We start from the raw sequence: 26,952 nt of genomic DNA on the forward strand, positions 1-26,952 counted from the left end.
ATAATTAATTGTATGTCATCCAGGCTCATTTTTTAATGTGCTAAGTAAGAGTTATCAATTTAAACTTGTTCTAATGCTGCAGGATTGAAACACTTCGCAATCACGGGAACAGGGTGATGATGCGGATAGTACCTGCCTTGTTGCCTGACACATAGTAGGTGTGCAGTGAGGGACAGTGCAGCCTGCAGTTGATTGTGATGATTGGGAGTGATCCCAGAGGAGCCAGCACCAATGTGATGTTTGATGAACAACCTCAAAGGATTCTCTGTCATCCTTTCAGGAGGTGTAGGTACCATTGATGCAGGGCCTTGACAAAAGTACAGGAGTTTATTTACCCACAGCTTCCTGATGCTCTCAGAGTTGTTGGTTAATAGACTAATTTCTAATCATCTTAGAAGTTCGAGTCATCTTAAATTACCTTTAGTATCAACTTCAAAAAGTACTTTTATTTCAACCTTGAATATTGTGGTCCCCAAATTCTCTGAAATACCTCTAGGTCACTAAAAATTTTTTCCCTGGCTTTGAGTTTAATGATAATTTTGGAGTTCTCACAAATTGTTAACACTTACATTGCTAATGTGTTGACATATTACAAGTATATCATATTGGCATATAACACATCTTACTAATGTATTGACTGTACTTTGGGGTGACTAATTTGTCCTTAGGCCGATTATTTTGATATTTAAACTTGTAAAGGGTTTGAGCCTTTAAAAAAATGTTTTATCTACAAGACACAGATTTCTCCAATCTAGTCCTAGTTTCAGAATTCTTCTTTTTCCTAGAAGTTAATTGAATTTGAAACTTGATTTTTTCAGTGTATTTATTTGAAGTCTGACTTGACTCATTAATTTGGCTGCTATACTATGATATTATGAGGCAATTTAAAGTTGAAATGAGAACCTCTGAGTAGAATATAAAAGTATATTCTACCCTTTCTGCTCACTCAGTAACACCTTACTATTTGAGTATTATCTACTAGAGAGAACAGCATCGTTCAAATGATTTTTCAATTAAAGTTTACCTAGAATAATTTGAATTTTATTTATTGTGATTTCTTCATCTTTTCTATCACTGGCAAGTCTTTTCAAACCACAATGACCTGCTAAATTAACCAGTCTGTGAATTTCAATGCAAGAATAAGCAATGTTGGCAGAACAAATTTAATATACTCATTCCTCCTAATAGACTGAATTATTGACCAAGTTATAATGGAGCCAGCTGATCTCTGATGAGTTTCTAAAGTCCAGAGGATCTTATCAATTCCTGAGACATTTATTGAATAGTCTCTCTGTGACAGGCACTCTGCAAGGTTCTAAGAGTTGTATAAAGATGAGTGAGACAGTTTCTCTGCTTTTAAAGACCTGCAATTTACGAAGGAGATAGACATATGCTTAAGCGATTGCACTACAAGGCAGATCATGATCAAGGTTTAAACAGAAGCATAAAACAAGTGCTATGATAGAACAGGGGACACTGAAAACATTTCCACAGGGGTGTGTAGGGAGAAGGGGTGTTATTAAGAGTGGACCTTGGTGAATGGCAGTTCAATAGGTTGCTCTCTACTAATGCGGATCTCAAGGTCATTATTAACTATGTTATATTCCTAGAAAAGAGGCTGTGCAGGTCCCCAAGCAAGCTCCTGATGGGATTCTGAGATAGCTCTCTGGGGAAGTGGTGATTGGCCATCCATCTCGGAGTCAGCATTGATTATCTGAGCTGATATGAATGAGAGGTGGGACGAGAGGTTCAAGACCGTGGAGAGGATAGGAGAGCTTCTGACGTTCTGTTAATGCTCATCCTCCACCCTGAAAATGAGGGACTCGTTTGGGCAACAACGGGAGAAGAGTAAGTACACAAACCTAAAAGTACCATGTTTTTGGAAGAAGTGATACGCTAGGCAGAGGACAGGCTGCATTGGGGTCTAAGTGACAAAGTGTAACAGAGAGGAGATATTTCTCTTTTCTCTCACACTCAGACCCCAGAGTAACATCAGTACCCAGGGGCTCAGGCAACTGTCGGAGATCAAGTGCTGAGCCCAGCAGTGCAACAGGGGAAACTCTGGCACTCAGCAGAGCTGGCTTCTCACGAAGGGCTCCTGAAGTTGTGACTGACACAGGCAGATCAGTTTTGGGGTGTTGGACTTGTGGGGTACCCGATCATTCTGGTTTTCCCAGGACTTTCCCAGGTTTATCACTGAAAGTCCTTCATTCTGGAAAACCCTTCAGTTTCAGGCAAACTGGGGCAATTGGTCACCCCACTTGGGAAAGAAATCACTATTTGTGATCTTGTTTTAAGGGAAAATATGCTCTGAGTGCCAAACTACTTTACAAGTGAGCATCTCAACCAGCCACCAGCATTTACACACCTGACTACAAACACTCAACTTCATGCTATTTTCCTAATTGACCTCACAGTACACCGTTCTCTCTAGATAACTGTAAAAGGTGAGTTCAAAATATTCCCATGATAGAAGAAACATCAGCTGTGAAGACATTAAGAATGTCTTGTAATTTCTAGACCAGCCACTTTCTTATTCTAACGTTATGAGCACACTGGTTCCGTGAATGCCTAAATATTTAATTTCATGGGTAGTTAACTATAAGAAAAATGATTTCAACTTGAAATCTTAAATAGCTATTTGCCTTCTGAAGTTATAAGTTTTGCAGGTTTTGTTTTTTGTGATAAGAAATAGGATATGAGAGAGCTAACATTTGTTGAGAAGCTGGTATAAACTGGCCCTTTATTTACTGTAATTCTTTTAATCCTCATACAAAACATGAGACGCAAGTATGGCTTGGCTACATCTTACAGATGAGGAAACAGGTACAGAGAGGTGAAATGAAACAAGGCAACAAAGCTGGTAAGTGGTGGAGCTAGAACTCCAACCCAGGCCAGTTTGACTACCTCTGGGGATTTTAAATCATTATATTATTATTCTCTCAGTAAAATTCTACTCTGCTCTTTAATTTTATATAATCACTATGGTCATAAGGGGCAGGTAGGTAAAAAGTGCCAAGGGAACATGATGTAATGTTAGGTCATGGACTATATAAGGTTTTCTTTTTTTAAAAAAAAGTGAAAGTTTTTTTCTAATTTATTTGAATAATACATTTGAGGGTCTTGGTAAAAACATAATTTTGCAGCCATGTTCCCTGATATTTGGCTCGTGAATTCGGGTGATATGCTTGGAAGAAAGGAAATGTTATCTACGTGTGACATGAGAGTTTTGCGTGAAAGGTTAAATACCAAAGCTGAGCAGTGTACTTGAAGGTGTTTGAGCTCTCAGCTCGGAAAAAAAGCTGAGAGGTACAGGGCAAGGTCAAGAAAGCCCTGTAGTGGATGCTGTGCTGTGCGCCCACATCCCCTCTTCAGGACCGAGGCGCTCAATTTCCTAGGAGATTTGGCGAATACTGGCGCTCAGCTGAGTTGCTCAATGAGAATTATCCTCAGCTGGGGAGAGCTGTTTAGCCCAAGGTCCTACCTCCCCGCCCCGCCCACGACCTCTCAGCAGATAGATACAAAGCCCAGCCCCCTCGCCCTAACTTGGGATAATTCTAAAGAGCCATTCCAGCTCCAGAACTCCAGGTGGAAGGAAGCCTTTGAGGTGACTGTACGGTGGTTCCCTCTGTCCAACCACAAGCGCACTCCCCAAGGAACGTCCTGCCTGCAAATCTCCATCCCAGAGACCTTTACCAGGGGCCAGCTTGAGGCACTCCGGCCCTGCTGAGGCTGATGGTGAACCCAGGTGAGAGAACGGGAGGCAGGGCTGTTATTTGGCGTGAATGCGTCCGCTCTCTGCCGTGCTTGGAGGGCCTGGCCTACAGAAGGAGGGAGATTGTGTGAATTTTTGTGCTTGTTCACTCTGCATGGAGCTGATTAAAAATTCATTTAGGCAGCAGGAAATGGTGGAGCCTTTTGGAGCAGCAATGTTGAGTCAATAGCGAGGATGTTTGCTAAAGAGCTTATGTTTAGGGATCAATGTCTTTCAACTGACCAATAGCTTAAACTGTTTTCTAGGGCATAGGAATCAGCACTACCAGCGATGTAGTAAAATTCCTGTCTTTCACCTGTATCGATTACAGAGCAATGCCCCATCTTAACATACTGTAAGAAAAAGCTGAGGAAAATTCACAATAAGGTAAAAATACCAATTTTTATGTATTATTAATTCATTAGAATAAAACCTCAATTCAACTATCAATTGGCAAAGATGAAAAATGATAATAATATTTAATATAGATGAGACCATGAGGAAATGGTCACTGTTATAGAATATTGTAAAGATTTCAATTTTCTCCCAAATTAAAGTCAATGAAATACTGGTTACAAACCCCATTGGGATCTTTAGAAGCAGATTCTAAAATTCATATGAAAGAAAAAACAAAAAGAATATAAAAACTCCTTTTGAAAAAGGACAAGTAAGGACTTACCCTACCAAACATAAAAATTTAAAGTATAAAACTATGGGAAAAACATAAAACTAAAGAAGTGAAGAGTGTAGTATTTGTGCAGGAAAAGACCAACTGATCAATGATACAGAATAGAGTGTGAAGGAACCCCACCCATGGATGGATGGGAGATTGTTATATGACACAAATAGCATTTCATGTCAGTAGGGAAAAGATGAGCCATTCATTGGATAATTTTATGTCAGTTGATAAAATTAAGTTAGTTCTTTCCTCACAAAAACAAACAATAAAATAAACTCTAGGCATTAGTTGGATAACAGTCTAGAAAGGGCAAGATGGTAAATATTTTCACCTTTATGGGCTGTACAATTTCTGTCACAAATATCAGCTTTGCCCCGTGGTGTAAAAACAGTCGTCAGCAATATGTAAACATTCAGTGTCGCTGTGTTCCAATAAGACTTTATTCACAAAAACAGGCAGCAGGCTGGATTTGGCAGTAAATTAAAAGACCACAGCATTAAAAAATATATATGTACACTATAACAGAAAATATAGGGAAATTTGTTATAACACTGGTGTGAGAAAGGCCTTCCTCTAAGCAATACACAAATTAAAAGGATTAATTGGAAATACCCAGTTTGGGCAAGAATGCGGGGAAAGGTTTTTAAATGCATTCCTTTTGGGCCATTAATTCCATTACAAGGAATCTATCTTATAGCAAAGATTGCATCCATACACAATGATAAATCTACATCTCCATAGACCTGTGTATAAAAAAAGCTAAAAATTAAGCTACATGTTTATTGACAGAGGTTTAATTAAATTCTGGTACATCTATACAATGTCTAGCATAGCATGGCATAGCATAAAAAGAATAAGGTTCTATGTGTACTGACATGGAAAGATAAACTTGATACATTAAGTTTAAAAAAAGCAATTACCTTCTGGAGTGTATACAGACAGTCCCTGACTCACAATTTTTCGACTTTACGATGGTGTGAAAGCATTCAGTAGAAAACATACTTCGAATTTTTGAGTTATGATTTTTCCTGAGCTAGCATATGTGGTACCATCCTCTCACGATGCTGAGCAGGGCAGCGAGCCGCATCTCCCAGTCGGCCACGTGATCGTGGGGTTAAACAACCCATACACTTACCTCCATTCTTTACCCACACAACCATTCTGTTTTTCATGTTCAGTACACAATGCAGTAAATTACATGAGATAGTCAACACTTCATTATAAAACCGGCTTTGTGTTAGATGATTTTGCCCAACTATAGGCTAATGTAAGTGTTCTGAGCATGTTTAAGGTAGGTTACGTGTATTAAATGCATTTTGACTTAATATTTTCAACTTAGGATGGGTTTATCAGGATGTAACCCCATCATAGGTCAAGAAAGATCTGTAGTAACATCTTATTTTTGTAGTAAGTAATGTGTATTGTGTGTGTATACGTATACATACATATATATGTATGTATATATGTATACGTACATAATTCTAGAAAGATGGACATCAAACTGTTTACCTCTGAGAGCAGGGTAGGTGTGGAGTGAGTGACTTCACACAGTGTACTTACACCCTTCTATATTGTTTGAATGCTTTAGTGAGCACACATTAGCTAAATCTAAGAAAGAAAGGTCTTCTGACAGCCTGTGCTAGGAGTGCTGAGAAGTGCAGCATGGAATTAGGGAACTCTGGTCACTTTTCTGGGGATAGAGATGAGAGGAGGGAGGGTGTGTAACTGTCCTGTGGGTCTTGGAAACAGGCACACTGTGTGCTGTGCTTAAGGCCATGTCATAGGCCTCTGTGGGGTAGGGGCAGACACCCCCCTGGGGATGCTGTCCCATGGATGGGAGACAGTAAGGATGAAATGGGCAGAGCACGCCTTGGTCCATAAGTAGTTCTCCTCACTGAGTGGCTTTCTGCCCTGGGACAGAACACTTAGCCGAAGGCTGCTGAGAAGATTCCTGGCTGGAGTTAAAGAAGATAATGGATGTGTAACCTTAAATATGGCTGTCGCCTTCATGGCCCATGCTCAGTGCAGTTTCTCATGCAAATTAGCAATGGCCCAATTAAAAAGTCTTGAGAAATACAAGAGATCTTTTACTGTGGTTGTCCATAAAGTGATGGCATAAGGGTTTTGCAGAAGACTTAGTGGAAACCCACCTTACCTTCTTCCCTCATTCATGGCAGCTGCTGAAATCTCGTTTCCTCTGTCTTGTTCACGGAGTACCCTCACAGACATGTGGGTCTCGCATTTTCTTCACTCTTCCCTAAACCCTTCAGCTTACACATGGCACAGGTCCACAGGACTTGGAATCTGTCCGTCTTAGGAGAATCATATCCCCACGGAATCTGGTGAATAAAAATCTGCACCTCATTTTACCACTGGAATCTGTCACCCAGTAAGTATTCATCAAGTGTTGATTGGAAGTACTTTTCCCACATTATAGATTTTGGATTTTCAGTGAGAGTGAATTAACAGGTGTATCAGCACAGATTTCACCCAGAGTATAAACTAAACTCACTGCCTTGATTAGAGTGCTCTATGCTGGGTTTATTGAATGTTCCTTATTTTTGTGTTCACATCTGGCATAACATTCAGCTTAGTGTCCAAGTCTCTTTCCTGCCTCTCTTGTCTGTCTGATGCAGTTCCAGTTTCTAACGAGAGGTGCTTGTATACTAGAAGGGGCAGGTACCCTTCTATTATACTAAAAAGGGCTCCTTGTTTTTTTCAGAAAAGTGTTGAAACTTTCAAGTGGCTTCCTGAGTAGGATTCTGCTTGGAGCTTTAGCTTTCTCTCTCCTCTCCTCATGCTACTCACAGTTCCTCCAAACTCACCACGCTGGTCCCTCTAACCTGAACATTACCCCTCCTTCATCCAACTAACTACTATTCAATCAGTGGGTCACAGCTTACCTGGCATCTCTTGCAGTAAACTGGTACTTCTGTTGACACTTATCTCACTGCATTATAACTGTCTTTTGTGCCTCTATGTCCCCCCACTAGAGAGTGAGTTCTATGAGGATCAAGATCATGTCTGTCTTGTCCACTGATGTATCACCAGCAAACAGCGCAATGCCTGGCACGCAAAAGACGGTTGATAGGTGCTTTCTGGATGCTCAAAGACAGAGGTGCCTAGCTTGAGTAGCTCAGGCAATCTTTATAGATCCTTCTTTTTTTCAATTGAAGTATAGTTGATTTACAATGTTGTGCTTGTTTCTGGTGTACAGCAGAGTGATTCAGTGAATATATATATATATATATATTCTTTTTCATATTATTTTCCATTATGGTTTATTACAGGATATTGAATATAGTTCCCTGTGCCAAACAGTAGGACCTTGATGTTTATCTATTTTATATATAGTAGTTTGTATCTGCTAATCCCAAACTCCTAATTTATCCTCCCCCTTCCCCTTTGGTAACCATAAGTTTGTTTTTTATGTCTGAGTCTGTTTGTATTTTGAAAATAAGTTCACTTGTATCATATTTTAGATTCCACATATTAGTGATATCATATGGTATTTATCTTTGTCTTTCTGACTTACTTCACTTAGTATGATAATCTCTAGATTCATTCATGTTGCTGAAAATGACATTATTTCATTCTTTTTTATGATTGAACAGTGTTCCACTGTATATATATACCACATCTTCTTTATCCATTCATCTGTCAATGAGCACTTAGGTTGCTTCAGTGTCTTAGCTGTTGTAAATAGTGCTGCTATGAACATTGGGGTGCATGTATCTTTTCAAATTATAGTTTTCTCTGGATATATGCCCAGAAGTAGGATTGCTGGATCATATGGAAACTCTATTTTTAGTTTTTTAAGGAAAGTCCATACCGTTTTCCATAGTGGCTGCACCAATTTACATCCCCACCAACAGGGTAGGAAGGTTCCCTTTTTGCCATACCCTCTCCAGCATTTACTATTTGTAGGCTTTCTGTTGATGGCCATTCTGACCAGCATGAGGTGATATCTCATTGTAGTTTTGATTTGCATTTATCTAATAATTAGCGATGCTGCACATCTTTTCATGTGCCTGTTGGCCATCTGTATGTCTTCTTTGGAGAAATGTCTATTTAGGTCTTCTGCCCATTTTTTGATTGGGTTGTTTGTTTGGGTTTTTTGTTGTTGTTGTTGTTATTGATTTGGATGAGCTGTTTGTATATTTTGGAAATTAAGCCCTTGTCGGTCGCGTCGTTTGCAGATATTTTCTCCCAGTCTGTAAGTTGTCTTTTCATTTTGTTTATGGTTTCCTTTGCTGTACAAAAGCTTATAAGTTTGATTAGGTCTCATTTGTTTATTTTTGCTTTTATTTCTATTGCCTTGGGAGACTGACCTAAGAAAACATTGCTACGATTTATGTCAGAGAATGTTTTAAAGCCCATGTTCTCCTCTAGGAGGTTTATGGTGTCATGTCTTACCTTTAAGTCTTTAAGCCATTTTGAGTTTATTTTTGTGTAGGGTGTGAGGGAGTGTTCTAAGTTCATTTATTACACACAGCTGTCCAGCTTTCCCAACACCACTTGCTGAAGAGACTGTCTTTTCTTTATTGTATATTCTTGCCTCCTTTGACAAAGATTAATTGACTGTAGATGCATGGGTTTGTTATAGACCGTTCTTTATGCACAAGAATGCTCCCATATGTCTACCTTTTCAGCTTTAAATTCAGCCTATGATTAAATCTGAGACCAGAAATTATTGTCACAGTTAAATTACTTTAAATTAGCCCTCTAATTTAGCCTCTGTGAAAAACTGAAAATATACTGAATGTCTATCAGTAAAAATATGATTGGATCAAATGTGAAGTATTCATGCTTTGGAATATCCTACAACTCCTAAAGGAAAAAAATTAGAACTATATGTACTGACCTGGAGGGATATCCATGATATATTAAGTGAAAAGGGCCGATTGCAAAGCAGTGTGTGGATTGGGATGTGAATTCTTTTTTGTAACAACCCAAAAAAATGGAAAGAAAGGGGGAAAAAACTCATATAGGAATATGTATGTTTGTGTATATGTGAATAAGCAGATTGGTGTGAATGGATTCTTGTCATACTGTTGACCTTGGTTACTTCTGAAGATCAGCACTGGGGAGATGAAATGATGAATTTTACACCTTTGTAACATTTGGTGTGCAAAAAGAAATATGTATTATTTTTATTTTTTAATCCAATAATTAAATGCTAGTTGCAAGTACACTGAGGTTGTGGTAGACCCCAACATTTTCACAAAATACTGTATATCCATGCTTCACAAACTTTAGTGTACATGAGGATGACCTGGAGGTTTGTTAAAACACAGATTTCCAAAGCTTGAAGTCTGAACCTTGAGTCTTGAAGGCCTCTCACCTTCAGAGTTTGACTCAGCAGATCTGGGGTCAGGCCTGAGAATATGCATTTTTAACAAGTTCCCAGGAGATGCTGATGCTGCTGGTCTGTTGTCTGACTTTGGGGAGCACTGATGTGTATCCAGTTTCCCTAAAGAGAGAGATGTCAAGGGGACCTTCAAGGTACCTGAGAAGGACGGAGACTAGACAGTTTTCAAGTGTGATGCTTGAGTACCATAAGTGGTGGGGAAAATGTACTCATTCTGTTCAGTGGTACTTAACTACCTCCTCAGAACCTGCACGGTGACTCCCAGAGCAGAAGCTCTCCTACATGTAGCTCAAAGACATTAAGTGTGGGGCTGATTTTGATGATCCATGTTCAGAGCTTTGCTGTGTCTTTCCACAGCCTTATTGCTCCATATTCCTATAGTAGGCAGTTGCTTCCCTGCTGGCTGCTTGAAACGAAACTTTGCCTTTGTGGGAGTTGGCAATACTGCAGGCCCTTAGGAAGGCAGCAGCGTGCCTGGCTCCCTCTGGCCTGAGGGACTCAACAACCATTGACTCAAGGGTCTGTGAGAGCTGCTGCATGATGGGAGCAAACGGTGTCATGAACAATCTGTTTCCATTCTCTTAGATAGCTTGTTTGGTGGGGCAGACAACAAAGCCGTTAAAGAAGACCTAAAATTGGTGTGGGAGTTATTGAGAATTTCCAGAAGGAACCCGAGGGATCAGCCAGCTCATTAGAAATTCATTGAATGCACCATGCTCTCTCATCATCTCTAGGTGCCTGAATAGCCATATAGGCAAGTGGTTCAGACTTCAAGCTTTGACGTTAACATCAACTTGATTTGGAATCCTAGCTCTGCCCCTGCCTAGGTGTGTGATCCTGAGCAAAGTACTTAATATTTCTGAGCCCCAGTTTCCCCACCTGTAAAAAGAGTAGAATAATATTTGCCACAGAGGATTGGCATTGGCATTAAAGGAGAAAATGTTATATGTAAAGATCCTAGGTACTTTTTGTAGTCATCATTATCATCATCATTACAATATTTCATTGATTATAAGAAACACATTTAAAATTTTTTAACATCTCTGAAATCAGGAAGCATCTCATAATTGCTGTTGGCCAGGCAGCTGTTGTTATGTAATAGTCATTGTCTGTGCATCAAAACTTGCAAAATGAGCATCGGCAGCTTGTAAGAAAATCCCAGAAACTGTAGTGCAGCTCTCATCTAAGAAATGTAGCATCACTAATACTCTCAGTGGCTTAGACTCAGAGATGATATTATGGTGAAAAACATGGACAGTGATGACTAGAAGATGAAAAATGATTTAGGAGAGTTGAATTCTCAGTGGGGGAAAAGGTTTTAGGAATACCATTATGGTATTATCCAAGGTCCAGCAGGGACCAAATAGTATACTCTAATTGGGGAATTGAGGAGAGTTTAATAAAGGGGCACTTTACAAAGGTGTGGGCAGGGTATAGGACAACCAGCAAAGGATAGTGAAGTAGCTCTGGACCAGAAGAATAGGGTTCAATTACCACCCGTTCGCTTGAAGGGACAAGGAGAGCGAGTGGTTATTAGACCCCTGAGAAGGGAGCTGTATGGAGAAGGGGGCTGGTGGGAGTTATGGCCTTTGGTTGAGGGAAGGGGCTGGGAAGGGAGGGAACTGGAAGAATAAACACTCCAACCTTATGGACCTTCCACCCTCTGACCTCCCTCTGGTGCTGCCCACTGGTTAAACTGATGAGAAGCCAAATGGGAAGAGCTCTAGCATGAAGTCCCTGCAGCTCAGCCTCCTGGGGCTCAGAGCAGGAGGGAAAAGCACAAAGGGTGAATCGGAGGGTGAAGCAGGAGATGCCCACACACTAACCAATGTATTCCTAGCGTTTTTCTTTCTATGAATATATATAACACATGCTTTTTAAATCTTTGTAAGTATATCTAAAAGATCTCTTTCAGTAGATATAAAATAAAGATTTTAAGGAACAGAAAGAGAGCTTCTATTTAGCTGTGGGACCTCCAAAGCCTAAGAAAGCTTGCAAAATCTTATCTTCCAAAGCCTAAGAAAGCTTGCAAAATCTTATCTCCTCTCATACCCTCAAGTCAATTCCGGGTAGAGTCTACATCTAAATGTAAAAGGTAAAACCACAAAGCATTGAGAAGCTAACACTGGAAAGTATTTTCTTCATTTTTGGATAATCAAAGACTTCTTTAATAGGACACAGAAAGAAATAACAGGAAATGAAAATATTTGTAAACTAGACTACATTGAAATGAAGAACTTTGGTTTCTCAAAAAGATTATTAAGAGAGTGGAAAGGAAACCACAGAGTGAGAGAAGTTATATGCAACACATATAACTTATGTGCAGAACATAAAGAATCCTAAACAATCCTAAAACAATGGATCTAATAACCTAGTAGAAAAAATGGGTAAACAACTCCAACAAGTGGCCAATAAACATATTATATGGCGTTCAACTTCCTTAGTAATCCAGAAAATACAAATTTAAACTCACAACAAGGATTAGAACAAAGTCACCAGCTGGACAAGACCAAGCATGAGCAAGAATGTGGCACTTTGGGAAATCTGTACACTACTGGCCAAGTGTAAAGTGCTATAACCACTTTGAAAAACTGTTTAGCATCACATAGTAATGTTGAATGACAGCATCCAGCAATTCAGCTACTAGACATAAACCCAACAGAGAAGTGTGCATATGAACTCAAAAGATAGGAACAGAATTGTTCACAGCAGGGAGATTCATAATGCCCCAAACTGGAGGTGAGTGGTTCGAGTGGGGTACACAGAGGGTCCATGTGGTACTGGTAACATTCTATGGCTCGATGTGGGTGATGGTTACATGAGTGTGCTCACTTTGGGTTAATTAATTGAACTGTACACTTATTACTTGCATATTTCTTTTTCTGTCTGTAGATCATAAGTCAATAATACAGTTTAAAAATAAAAGACTTTATAGAAGCTCATAGGAATTAGATATAAGGAGACACCAGGTAAAGGCTGATTTGGAAGGGGAAAGTCTGGGATTCATGTAAATGAAATTCTATTTTAACCCCAGAAGCACTGACTGTAATAGATCATCATGTGCTGCTTCCCGACCCAAATCTGAAAGATCATGTCCTGAAAAGAGATGGTTATAGACTTTAAATTTCACTCTATCATCCCTGTCCCTTTCCAACCAGGCTGAAATTAAAGCTCTATTAAAAAGTGAATTCTGGGCCTCCCTGGTGGCGCAGTGGTTGAGAGTCCGCCTGCCGATGCAGGGGATACGGGTTCGTGCCCCGGTCTGGGAGGATCCCATATGCCGCGGAGCGGCTGGGCCCGTGAGCCATGGCTGCTGAGCCTGCGCATCCGGAGCCTGTGCTCCGCAACGGGAGAGGCCACAACAGTGAGAGGCCCGCGTACCACAAAAAAAAAAAAAAAAAAAAAAAAAAAAGTGAATTCATTTAATATAACTTAAATTGACTGGCTTATCTGTCGAGGCCAGACTACATTTCACAGCCCTTCACATACCAGCAAGTGCATATATAACACTTTGTTCTTTGCTGTTCCCGAGGTCTAAAGAGCCTGCACATGAACAAAACAAATCCATGATACAAATTCAGAGTATGGATAATATAAAACCAATGGATAAAAATTACATATTTTAACAATTTCTAAATAATGTTATATACCTAATAGCATAATTAGAGGAACTCAACAAAGCGACAAAATCCATTAACATTCCTATTAGTCCAAAGCAATCTCCCTTTCTTCAGGATGCCTAACATATCTCAGCACAATTTAAGAGTCACCACAGTATGAAAGGCAGAGTCCAAAACTCTGGATGCCAACCAGACTCATATCAAGATTCAACGCAGTCAGAGCCTCATGCACGAAGAATTTTCTCTTTTGCTTCTAACTTGATCAGACCACTAGTCCACCCAGCACATGAGAACAAAGCAGCCAGTAAAATATAGGAAGTTATTGTACACAACTCAGCTCGAACCACGTGGACACTGGGGAAGGAGCCGCCTGTGGTCATTGCAAAGTGCAGGTGGTTCTCTGGGTCAACAACCAGCCCCACCGAGCACCCACTTCATCCAGCACCAGACTCGCTGCTGCCATTACAGAGAAGAGTAAGACTCAGTCCCTGCCTCAGGAGTTCATGGTCATTCATTTATTCTAGAGAATTTAGAAACTACATAAAAGCAAATTGAATAAAGCTAAAATCATCTCTGTTTTACCACCTAGAGAGCATGTTTTTACAAATGTACTTCCAGTTACAGACAACACTGCTACAGACTGAATGTTTGTGCCCTCTTACCCCACCCCAAATTCATGTGTTTAAATCCTAACCCCTAATGTAATGGTATTAGGAGGCAAAGCCTTTGGGACGTGATTAGGTCATGAGGGTGAAACCCACATGAATGGGATTAATGTCCTTATAAAAGAGGCTCCAGAAAGCTCCATTTCCTTTCTTCCATGTGAGGGCACAGCAAGAAGGCAGCCTTCTGTGAATCAGAAAGCTGACCTCACCTGACGCTGAATCTGCTGGCACCTTGATCTTGGGCCTCCCAGCCTCCAGGGTGGTGAGGAATAAATTTCTATTGTTTATTAACCACCCCGTCTATGGTATTTTGTTATAACAGCCTGAATGGACTAAGACAAACACACACACATAGTTTTTTCTTTTTTAAATCAAGACATGCTCATACTCTATATACCATTTTGTAATCTGCTTTTTTCAATTACTGTTTGGTAACCATCTTCCTACTACCCTAGAAGCTGCATATGGATGGAACCATGTCTCACTTGCTCGTTACTGAATACCCACACCTGAAAGAGTTTCACTCATCAAGCATCATTTTCTTTAATCTCTTTTTTTTTCCTTTACAAATGCTTCAGAAACAAAATGGGAAAGATTGTATATTATTACTTCCCTTAGGAAAGCGAAACTTTACAGTTTCTTCAAAAGCTTTCTGTGGTTCTACAGTCTTTTAGAATGGTCCTTAAATTTGCTCTAAAAATATACCTTTTCCTAAATACTTTTTTAAAAATTTATTTTATTTATTTATTTTTGGCTGCTTTGGGTCTTCGTTGCTACACGCAGGCCTTCTTTAGTTGCGGTGAACAGGGGCTACTCTTCGTTGCGGTGCATGGCCTTCTCATTCCGGTGGCTTCTCCTGTTGTGGAGCACGGGCTCTAGGCACACGGGCTTCAGTAGTTGTGGCACATGGGCTCAGTAGTTGTGGCTCGTGGGCTCTAGAGCGCAGGCTCAGTAGTTGTGGCTCATGGGCTTAGTTGCTCCGCAGCATGTGGGATCTTCCCAGACCAGGGCTCGAACCCGTGTCCCCTGCATTAGTAGGCATATTCTTAACCCCTGTGCCACCAGGGAAGCCCCTAGATACTTTTTTAATTAGAAAAAGAGGAAGGTTTCTTTGTCAGCCCTCTCCTGCTCCAAGACGCTCAGGGCTGTGCTTGAGAGCTTGGGTGCTGACAGGACAGGGGCTGAGTTCACTTCCAGCTTCACCCTCTCAAGCCCTGTGATCCCTCTTCAACTTCTTAAGGAAAAGAAAACTCAAAGTAGGGCTTTCTTCTTAGATCTGTGGTAAGATGAAGTGAGCTAATGTTTGAATAGACCTAACAGTGCCTGGCATGGATAGTACTCAATACTTTACCGATATTTTTTCTTAGCTGTTGCTGCTGCTACTGAGAGAGACTAAAATTCCCTGAGGCAATTTCTATGCTGAGGCTGGTATTACACAGAAGTGCTTTGCTCTAAAAGCATTTCTTTTAAGTTATCTCTGTATTTCAAAATTGTTATCAGTGGAATATATAGAATTGATAGTACGTACAGTAGGCTGTTGGGTCCGTGTCAGTCCCCACTTGGGAACGGGTTCCCTGGACAGGGGGGAGGGTACGCGAGGGCTCTTAGCTGACCCCGGAGCTTCTGCCTCAAACTGCTCGGGGTGCCCTTTCCTCATCATCACACATTTAGTGACTCCTGTGAAATGTTAAAAAGTTGCAAGAAAAATGTATATCAAGTGTGGAAGAATAAAGCTGTATGTTCCTCACTTCATCTGTATTAGTAAAATGTCATGCATTCCTTTATCCTTTTCTGTCAGTAAAATTGAGCCCTGCAGGCCTGCTGTTTATTGCTTAGAATGTTGACTAAGGAAATTTCAGAGCCTGGCCTTAAAAATGAAAGTCTCCATAATGAACAAGAGGAGTCCTAGGAAGAGATGAAAGAGATTGCCCTTCTCTTTTTCTGTAGAGGGAGAGAGATCTTTTTCCCATAAAACTAGTTCCAATCATCTAATTTGGTAAAATGCTATAAACTGAGAGCTTTAACAAGAATATCAATCTTGCTTTTGTGTGTTACCAGCTTATTTTCTTCTTTTATCAAAAATCTGCCCTTGAAAAATAATATTAACATAGGGGTCTTGTAAGAGTCCTAAGACTTAAAAATTTGGTGCCATGACCTGCAAAAATGTGGTGCCTGTGATTCTCTGTGACTCTCCCCTGCCCCCAAGATCCATTCTCTTCCTTTCTGAGGCCTGTCCTGGGCCCCAGGAGGCTGAGCCCCATGGAGTGCATCCCCTAGCCTCCCTCGTGGGTGCCCTTGTTGGCTTTGGCCAATATGAGAGCCTGGACTTTGGTGAGGCAAGCACAGTCCAGCACAAAGTTTAAGGAGGGCTTCACTCTCAAGTGTGACCCTGCTCCCCGTGAGCCTGAGGGTGAGGTCTCACTGACCTGCCTCACCCAGGGGATAAGGGGCAGGGCATTCACTCTCCATTCCCTCCCTGCTTTGGGCTGTTTTTGGCCCTGCCAAGGGAAGGACATCCGGGGAGGCTCTTCCAGGGCTCCAGCCCTCCCTGGGCTCACCTGCCCCCCCAGCCCTAGAAATAGAAATGTTTTCCCACTATTGCTGGTCTCTGAGTAGCCCAACTTCCCTCCATGGTTCTCTTACCCACACTCACAGCTTTATAAGTAGTTCCTTCATTAAAGTCTCTTGAACCATCTGAGCTGGAAGTTATTTCCCACAAGGATGCTAAGCCAATAATCTTTTACCAAAAAAAAAAAAAGTATTTCTGGTTGTTTATCTTACTTGATAATTTGTTGCTCTGATAACAATGTTGTGATTGATAGCTCAGTATCCTTGACTAGTAAAAATAATTAAAATATGACTGTCGGGGCTTCCCTGGTGGCGCAGTGGTTGAGAGTCTGCCTGGCAATGCAGGGGACACAGGTTCGAGCCCTGGTCTGGGAAGATCCCACATGCCGCGGAGCAACTAGGCCCGTGAGCCACAACTACTGAGCCTGCGCGTCTGGAGCCTGTGCTCCGCAACAAGAGAGGCCGTGATAGTGAGAGGCCCGTGCACCGCGATGAAGAGTGGCCCCTGCTTGCCACAACTAGAGAAAACCCTCGCATAGAAACGAAGACCCAACACAGCCAAAAATAAATAAATATTTTTTAAAAATAAATAAATAAAATAAAATATGACTGTCAAATCAGAAAAGAGCTTAAAATTCCATGCATTTTTATGATATCTTATTTTAATTTTAAACATCCAGAGTTTTGTCCCACTTAAACAAACAAATGAGAGGAAAAAAATGTAGTGAAAACTGGGAAGTGTGGATGGAGGACAGTGTTTAGGAAACAAGTATATTTATGCCTGTACAAAAACTGCCAATAATGGCAAATTTGGGTTTTTTTGAGAGTCTCTGTCTCTATCTTTCCTGACTCTTCAGGGTCTATTCTATGATAAGGGGACAAAGAGCCATTATTATGCCCAGAAGTTGAGGTGCATGTCTTCAACTAATGCTGTGCAAAGCATATTTGGGAAGAGTCATTATTTGCTGCAGAGAAACTCCTTGTAGGGTGTGTGACGGGGGAGGTAGCTGCACAGCAATTCCTCCACTGACACAACTCCCTCCCCTGAAAATCACAACCACTCAACTGCTTTGCCCTCTGGGGAGCTGTTTAAAAAGTCATGACTCTCAACCAGCAAAGCACAGCAAAATTCAGTGTGTCCACATTTTGAAAAGGTATAGATTTAGTTTTGTGTGATTGAAAAGGACAGAGGGTGAGGTGAGGAAATCACTGCTCTAGCTCTGGGCCCGACACCTCTGCCCTGCAGGTTTGTCCCCCTGCACTCCGGATGCTACTGTTTAACCACCCTACCCGGTACTTGCCAACCAAAGGATGCAGTGGAGCTCACATTCATCATTCGTCTATTGGAGAGTACAGTATAGAACTTTGAGGACACTGCGTTAGATAAAGAGGCTTTCAGAAGCCATCATTTCTAAGAGTCTCAGTTCCATTTAGATAGCAAAATAGTTGTAAGTTTCCTGTGAGAGGTTCCACGGCTGCAGAGGCACTGAGGTATTGATTTACACTTGTATGGAACTGGACTAGTTCTTGATATGAAAAATGTCAATTAGTGTTATAACTGCTCTTTAATTTGCATATTCTGTTAATTAACTTTCTCTTCGGGAGTGACCAGTTTTGGAATATGGGAGCGAGAGAACGATGTAACCTCAGAGATAAAAAAGATTTTAAAGGGTTTTGTTTTCCCCAAACACCATTCTGATACTGAATCTCCTCCACCTTGTCCCTACCAGGGGTCTTTCTACTTTTGCCTATACACCTCTAGTGATTTCCCTGTAGAGTAGGGGATGGTACTAGTACTCAACCATTGGCTGGGTACTATGTGCTAGGTATTCTTTTCTTTATACCCTGCAATCACCCTAGCGCATAAGTACTGCTATTCCTACTTTATAAATGTTGAAACTGAGGTTCAGAGAGCTTAAGAAACTTGTTCTTTAAAACAAGTATGTAGACTACAATTTCAGCTCAACATATAAAAACTTAGAAGTCCCATTCTAACAATAGGAAAAAGCTGAACAAACTGAATATCAATAACTTTTCTTCGATTCATCAGAACACTGAATTCATAGGTCAAACTGCCACCCCCGGGACTTCCCTGGTGACGCAGCGGTTAAGAATCTGCCTGCCAATACAGAGGACACGGGTTCAAGCCCTGGTCTGGGAAGATCTCACATGCCATGGAGCAACTAAGCCCATGAACCACAACTGCTGAGCCTGCGCTCTAGAGCCTGCAAACCACAACTACTGAGCCCACGTGCCACAACTACTGAAACTTGCATGCCTAGAGCCCGTACTTCACAACAAAGAGAAGCCACTGCAATGAGAAGCCCGTGCACCGCAACGGGTGCCCCCACTCAAGCAACTAGAGGAAGCCTGCATGTAGCAACAAAGACCCAATGCAGCCATAAGTAAGTAAGTAAATAAATAAATAAAAACTGCCACCCCCAAATCTGGAGAGACAGTTGAACACAGAGCATACTGCTGAGATATGCTTATTTGGAGCAGAAGCCAGTAGAGCCATAAACTGGTGAGAACTCTTAAATGGTAATTTTGAGAAATTGCTGGAAGCTGAATGTGGACTAGCTTGAAGGTGATAAACTGCTGGGGGCCACAGTTTTAGTGGGGGCTCCGCTCTTTATGTGGACTTTACATCCAGGAACCCCACCAAGTTCTCAAGGTGAAGATCAGAAAAAGATCCCCTTGTGGATCTGTTAATGGAAGAAAAACCATAATTACTGTGAAATACACTGAATGCATTCTCCACAATACACTCTAGGAGAAGACACGTCTCTCCTGAGCCTTGTCTCTCTTGCCTGAGCCTTGTCTCAGCCAGGAGAAGGGCATTCCTCCCACCCCAGCTCCCTCTTTCCCCCCTATTTTGCCTAAGGAAAAAAACCAAAGAAACAAAATCAGAAACAACAACCATAGGTCACAGAGATCAGGCCTTCAAGGAAATAAATTGGGACTGCTATAGCCAGGAAAGGGAATAGGGGGCAGGGAGAAACACTTGTGAATGCCACAGCCCAGAAACACAGGCCTACTAAAGGAATGACATTTAATTTGAAGATTACAGAATACTACCTCTTCTCCACACCTTAATACGACACCAACAGGGTTCCAGTATAATAACAATGGGTTATAGCTGAAAGAGCTGGAAGACACAGACTAACTCTCTCCTTGGGGGAATATTTAGGGAAACCCAAAGTCAACAGAGGAGAAAAAGCAAGGAACATGAGGAGTTTGAAGGCTCCGGTACCTATAGCTACAGAAAATATTAAACACGGCCCAACTTCTAGCCATATTAGCATAAATCCTCACCCTAAGGCCTGTTTACCTCAGTTTCTATTTTCCAGTGAAACATGTCTGATGCTCAACAAAAGATTCCAAGTCATGCCAAAAGGCAAGGAAAAACACTAACCAAAAAGACAAAGCAGTCATCAGAACTAGACTCAGCTTTGACATAGATGTAGGAATTATCAGACAGGGAATTTAAAATAACTATGATTAATATGTTAAGGACCCTAATAGGAAAAGCAGGCAACATGCAAGAACAGATGGGTAATGTAAGAGGAGAGATGGAAAGTCTAAGAAAGAATCAAAAGGAAATACTAGACATCAAAAATACTATAAGAGAAATGAGGAATGCCTTTGATGGGTTCCTCGGTAGACTTGACATGGCTGAGGAAAAAATAAGTGAGCTGAACATAGATCAACAGAAACTTTCTAAAGGGAAATGCAAAGAGAAAAATAGTGAAGAAAAAGAAAACCAGAACAGAACATCAAAGAACTGTGGAACAGTATCAGAAAGTATAATATACACATCATTGGCATACTGGAAGGCAGAGAAAGAGAAGAATGAAGAAATGTTTGAAATAATAATGGCTGAAAATTTTCCAAAAGTTAATAAAAGCCACCAAATTTCAGACCAACGAAAGTCAGAAAAACCAAACAGGGAAAATATAAAACAAAACAAAAAACAACCACCTGGGAATATCATGCAAATTGAAGAGATCAAAGGCAAAGAAAATAATGAAAGAAGCCAGAGAAATGAAAACATCTTATTTATAGAGGAACAAGGATAAGAATTACAGCAGACTTCTTATCAGAAATTGTATAAGAAGAGAGTGGAGCGAAAGCTTTAAAATGTTGAAAAGAAAAAAAAAATAGCCAACCTAGAATTCTATATCCAGTGAAATCTTGCAAAACTGAAGGAGAAATAAAGGCTTTCTTGGGACTTCCCTGATCGTCCAGTGCTTAAGACTTCACTTTCCACTGAAGGGGGTACAGGTTCGACCCCTGTTGGGGACCTGGGATCCCACATGCCTTGTGGCAAAAAAAAACAACAACAAGACATAGAACAGAAGCAATATTGTAACAAATTCAATAAAGACTTTGAAAAATAGTCCACATCAAAAAAATCTTAAAAAAAAAAAAAGGCTTTCTTAGAAAAACAAAAAGAGGGAATTCCTCACCAGCAGACTTGTTCTGTAAGTGTCTTTTTTCATTAGGATTGCTATAACAAAATACTATAGACTGGGTGACTTATAAATGACAGAAATTTATTTCTTACAGTTCTGGAGGCTGGGGAGTCCCGCAGGCTAGGTGCCAGCAGATTTGGCTTCTGGCGAAGGCTTACTTCCTAGTTTATAGACCTCCAGCTTTTCTCTGTAACCTCACATGGCAGAAGGGGGTGAGGAAGCTCCCTGAACCTCCTTTATAAGGGCATTGATACTATTCATCATGGCTCTACCCTCATGGCCTAATAATCTCCCAAAGGCTCCACCTTCAAATATCATACTGGGGAGTAGGCTTCAACATGAATTTTTTTTGGGGGGGACACAAACATTCAGTCTAAAGCAGCAAGAAATGTTAAAAGAAGTTCGTCAGGCAGAAGGAAAATTATATAGGTCAGAAATTTGAATCTACATAAAGAAAGGAAGAGTATAAGAGAATTGCCTGATCTAAAAGATAACCTTCTGTTTAAAGCAATAATAGTAACAATACATTAGGTGATTAGAGTATACATATAACTGAAATGAATGATAACAATGCCACAGGTGATGGAAGAAGTTGAAAAAACTCTGTTATAAGTTACTTTTACTGTATGTGAAAAGGTATAGTGTTATTTGAAAGTGGACTTAGATTAGTTTAAAGTGTATACTATAAACTCTAGGGCAACCACTGAAAAAGTGAAATACAGAAATATTACTAAGCGAAGAGAAAATGGAATCATACAAAATATGTATGAATTAAAACCAGAAAAAGAGGAAAATCAAGCATCTATATTACTGACTACATGCCAGGCCCTGTTCTGACCATTTTACAAGTACTGATATTAACTCTTCTAATTTCCATTGCAACATGTGAGGCATTAGTATCATTATCCCTTTTTTCCAGGTGAGGAGACTAAGGCACAAGGAGGTTAAATGTGTTGCCCAAATCACACAGCTAGTAAAGGGTGGAACTGGGGTTCAAGCCCCAGGCAGTCCTTTCTCTTAAGACCTATACTAAGTAGTCTTGTTAATATTAGAGCCAGAATTTGAAATTGGATCTCTCTGACTGCAATGCCTCTACCTTTATCCACTATTCTGGGAATAAACTCTGCTACCTCCACTTGTAGATCTTTACATCTTTGGGTAGTTCTGAACTTTTGTTTTTAAAGATTTTTTCCATGTTATTTACATAATACATACTCACTGTAAAAAAAAAAAGTACAGAAAGAGGTAGGAAAAATACAAAAATAATCTTATCCAGAGTAAATCACTGTTAACGTTTCAGTAACCACGTGTTCATATATCTCTCTGCAAATGTGCAAATATATAGGTAAAGTGGCATTAATAGGATGTTAAACATACTATTGATATTTTATTATAAACACATTTCCTTCTAGTCTTTTACTTTTTCTTCTGTGCTCACTTCCCTCAGCCTCTCCCTACTCCCACCTGCCCCAAATTGGGAAGTCAAATTTAACATAAAATTAATATAAATATATATTTACGTTTATAGAGATTTTGCTATTTTGTTAAGTGAAATCATATTTTATACATTTTTCTGGGCCTTGCTTTTCACTTAATAATACATTTTGTAAATCTTTCAAATGCCTTGGAATAGATATAACTCATTCATTCCATGATTATCTAGTACCCCAAGGTATGGAGGAACCACAGTGGATTCCATAATTACCTTAATTGGAGGGTCTGGTTGTAGATTCAATTTTTTTATTTTTTTTATTTTTTTTATTTTTTATTAGTTTCTCCTTTATAACAAAGTGAATCAGTCATACATACACATCTGTTCCCACATCCCGTCCCTATTGCGTCTCCCTCCCTCCCACCCTCCCTATCCCACCCCTCCAGGCGGTCACAAAGCACCGAGCTGATCTCCCTGTGCTCTGCGGCTGCTTCCCACTATCTATCTACCTTACGTTTGGTAGTGTATATATGTCCATGCCTCTCTTTCGCTTTGTCACAGCTTACCCTTCACCCTCCCCATATCCTCAAGTCCGTTCTCAAGTAGGTCTGTGTCTTTATTCCCGTTTTACCCCTAGGTTCTTCATGACATTTTTTTTTTTAAATTCCATATATATGTGTTAGCATACGGTATTTGTCTTTCTCTTTCTGACTTACTTCACTCTGTATGACAGACTCTAGGTCTATCCACCTCATTACAAATAGCTCAGTTTCATTCCTTTTTATGGCTGAGTAATATTCCATTGTATATATGTGCCACATCTTCTTTATCCATTCATCCGATGATGGACACTTAGGTTGTTTCCAGCTCCGGGCTATTGTGAATAGAGCTGCAATGAACATTTTGGTACATGTCTCTTTTTGAATTATGGTTTTCTCAGGGTATATGCCTAGTAGTGGTATTGCTGGGTCATATGGTAGTTCTATTTTTAGTTTTTTAAGGAACCTCCATACTGTTCTCCATAGTGGCTGTACCAATTCACATTCCCACCAGCAGTGCAAGAGGGTTCCCTTTTCTCCACACCCTCTCCAGCATTTATTGTTTCTAGATTTCTTGATGATGGCCATTCTGACTGGTGTGAGATGATATCTCATTGTAGTTTTGATTTGCATTTCTCTAATGATTAATGATGTTGAGCATTCTTTCATGTGTTTGTTGGCAGTCTGTATATCTTCTTTGGAGAAATGCCTATTTAAGTCTTCTGCCCATTTTTGGATTGGGTTGTTTGTTTTTTTGCTATTGAGCTGCATGAGCTGTTTATAAATTTTGGAGATTAATCCTTTGTCAGTTGCTTCATTTGCAAATATTTTCTCCCATTCTGAGGGTTGTCTTTTGGTCTTGTTTATGGTTTCCTTTGCTGTGCAAAAGCTTTGAAGTTTCATTAGGTCCCATTTGTTTATCTTTGTTTTTATTTCCATTTCTCTAGGAGGTGGGTCCAAAAGGATCTTGCTGTGATTTATGTCATAGAGTGTTCTACCTATGTTTTCCTCTAAGAGTTTGATAGTTTCTGGCCTTACATTTAGGTCTTTAATCCATTTTGAGCTTATTTTTGTGTATGGTGTTAGGGAATGATCTAATCTCATACTTTTACATGTCCCTGTCCAGTTTTCCCAGCACCACTTATTGAAGAGGCTGTCCTTTCTCCACTGTACATTCCTGCCTCCTTTATCAAAGATAAGTTGGCCATATGTGCGTGGGTTTATCTCTGGGCTTTCTATCCTGATCCACTGATCTATCTTTCTGTTTTTATGCCAGTACCACACTGTCTTAATTACTGTAGCTTTGTAGTATAGTCTGAAGTCAGGCAGCCTGATTCCTCCAGCTCCATTTTTCGTTCTCAAGATTGCTTTGGCTATTCGGGGTCTTTTGTTTTTCCACACAAATTTTGAAATTTTTTGTTCTAGTTCTGTGAAAAATGCCAGTGGTAGTTTGATAGGGATTGCATTGAATCTGTAGATTGCTTTGGGTAGTAGAGTCATTTTCACAATATTGATTCTTCCAATCCAGGAGCATGGTATATCTCTCCATCTATTTGTATCCTCTTTAATTTCTTTCATCAGTGTCTTATAATTTTCTGCATACAGGTCTTTTGTCTCCTTAGGTAGGTTTATTCCTAGATATTTTATTCTTTTTGTTGCAATGGTAAATGGGAGTGTTTTCTTGATTTCATTTTCAGATTTTTCATCATTAGTGTACAGGAATGCCAGAGATTTCTGTGCATTAATTTTGTATCCTGCTACTTTACCAAATTCATTGATTAGCTCTAGTAGTTTTTCGGTAGCATCTTTAGGATTCTCTATGTATAGTATCATGTCATCTGCAAACAGTGACAGCTTTACTTCTTCTTTTCCAATTTGGATTCCTTTTATTTCCTTTTCTTCTCTGATTGCTATGGCTAAAACTTCCAAAACTAGGTTGAATAAGAGTGGTGAGAGTGGGCAGCCTTGTCTTGTTCCTGATCTTAGTGGAAATGGTTTCAGTTTTTCACCATTGAGGACAATGTTGGCTGTGGGTTTGTCATATATGGCCTTTATTATGTTGAGGAAAGTTCCCTCTATGCCTACTTTCTGCAGGGTTTTTATCATAAATGGGTGTTGAATTTTGTTGAAAGCTTTCTCTGCATCTATTGAGATGATCATATGGTTTTTCTCCTTCAACTTGTTAATATGGTGTATCACATTGATTGATTTGCGTATATTGAAGAATCCTTGCATTCCTGGAATAAACCCCACTTGATCATGGTGTATGATCCTTTTAATGTGCTGTTGGATTCTGTTTGCTAGTATTTTGTTGAGGATTTTTGCATCTATGTTCATCAGTGATATTGGCCTGTAGTTTTCTTTCTTTGTGACATCCTTGCCTGGTTTTGGTATCAAGGTGATGGTGGCCTCGTAGAATGAGTTTGGGAGTGTTCCTTCCTCTGAAATTGTTTGGAAGAGTTTGAGAAGGATGGGTGTTAGCTCTTCTCTAAATGTTTGATAGAATTCGCCTGTGAAGCCATCTGGTCCTGGGCTTTTGTTTGATGGAAGATTTTTAATCACAGTTTCAATTTCAGTGCTTGTGATTGGTCTATTCATATTTTCTATTTCTTCCTGAGTCAGTCTTGGTAGGTTGTGCATTTCTAAGAATTTGTCCATTTCTTCCAGGTTGTCCATTTTATTGGCATAGAGTTGCTTGTAGTAATCTCTCATGATCTTTTGTATTTCTGCAGTGTCAGTTGTTACTTCTCCTTTTTCATTTCTAATTCTATTGATTTGAGTCTTCTCCCTTCTTTTCTTGATGAGTCTGGCTAATGGTTTGTCAATTTTGTTTATCTTCTCAAAGAACCAGCTTTTAGTTTGGTTGATCTTTGCTATTGTTTCCTTCATTTCTTTTTCATTTATTTCTGATCTGATCTTTATGATTTCTTTCCTTCTGCTAACTTTGGGGGTTTTTTGTTCTTCTTTCTCTAATTGCTTTAGGTGCAGGGTCAGGTTGTTTACTCGAGATGTTTCCTGTTTCTTAAGGTGGGATTGTATTGCTATAAACTTCCCCCTTAGAACTGCTTTTGCTGCGTCCCATAGGTTTTGGGTCGTCGTGTCTCCATTGTCATTTGTTTCTAGGTATTTTTTAATTTCCTCTTTGATTTCTTCAGTGATCACTTCGTTATTGAGTAGTGTATTGTTTAGCCTCCATGTGTTTGTATTTTTTACAGATCTTTTCCTGTAATTGATGTCTAGTCTCATAGCATTGTGGTCGGAAAAGATACTTGATACAATTTCAATTTTCTTAAATTTACCAAGGCTTGATTTGTGACCCAAGATATGATCTATCCTGGAGAATGTTCCATGAGCACTTGAGAAAAATGTGTATTCTTTTGTTTTTGGATGGAATGTCCTATAAATATCAACTAAGTCCATCTTGTTTAATGTATCATTTAAAGCTTGTGTTTCCTTATTTATTTTCATTTTGGATGATCTGTCCATTGGTGAAAGTGGGGTGTTAAAGTCCCCTACTATGATTGTGTTACTGTCGATTTCCCCTTTTATGGCTGTTAGTATTTGCCTTATGTATTGAGGTGCTCCTATGTTGGGTGCATAAATATTTACAATTGTTATATCTTCTTCTTGGATCGATCCCTTTATCGTTATGTAGTGTCCTTCTTTGTCTCTTCTAATAGTCTTTATTTTAAAGTCTATTTTGTCTGATATAAGAATTGCTACTCCAGCTTTCTTTTGATTTCCATTTGCATGGAGTATCTTTTTCCATCCCCTTACTTTCAATCTGTATGTGTCTCTAGGTCTGAAGTGGGTCTCTTGTAGACAGCATATATATGGGTCTTGTTTTTG

Source organism: Hyperoodon ampullatus (genome assembly GCF_949752795.1).
Source record: "Hyperoodon ampullatus genome assembly, chromosome: 9".
Classification (NCBI taxonomy): Eukaryota; Metazoa; Chordata; class Mammalia; order Artiodactyla; family Ziphiidae; genus Hyperoodon; species Hyperoodon ampullatus.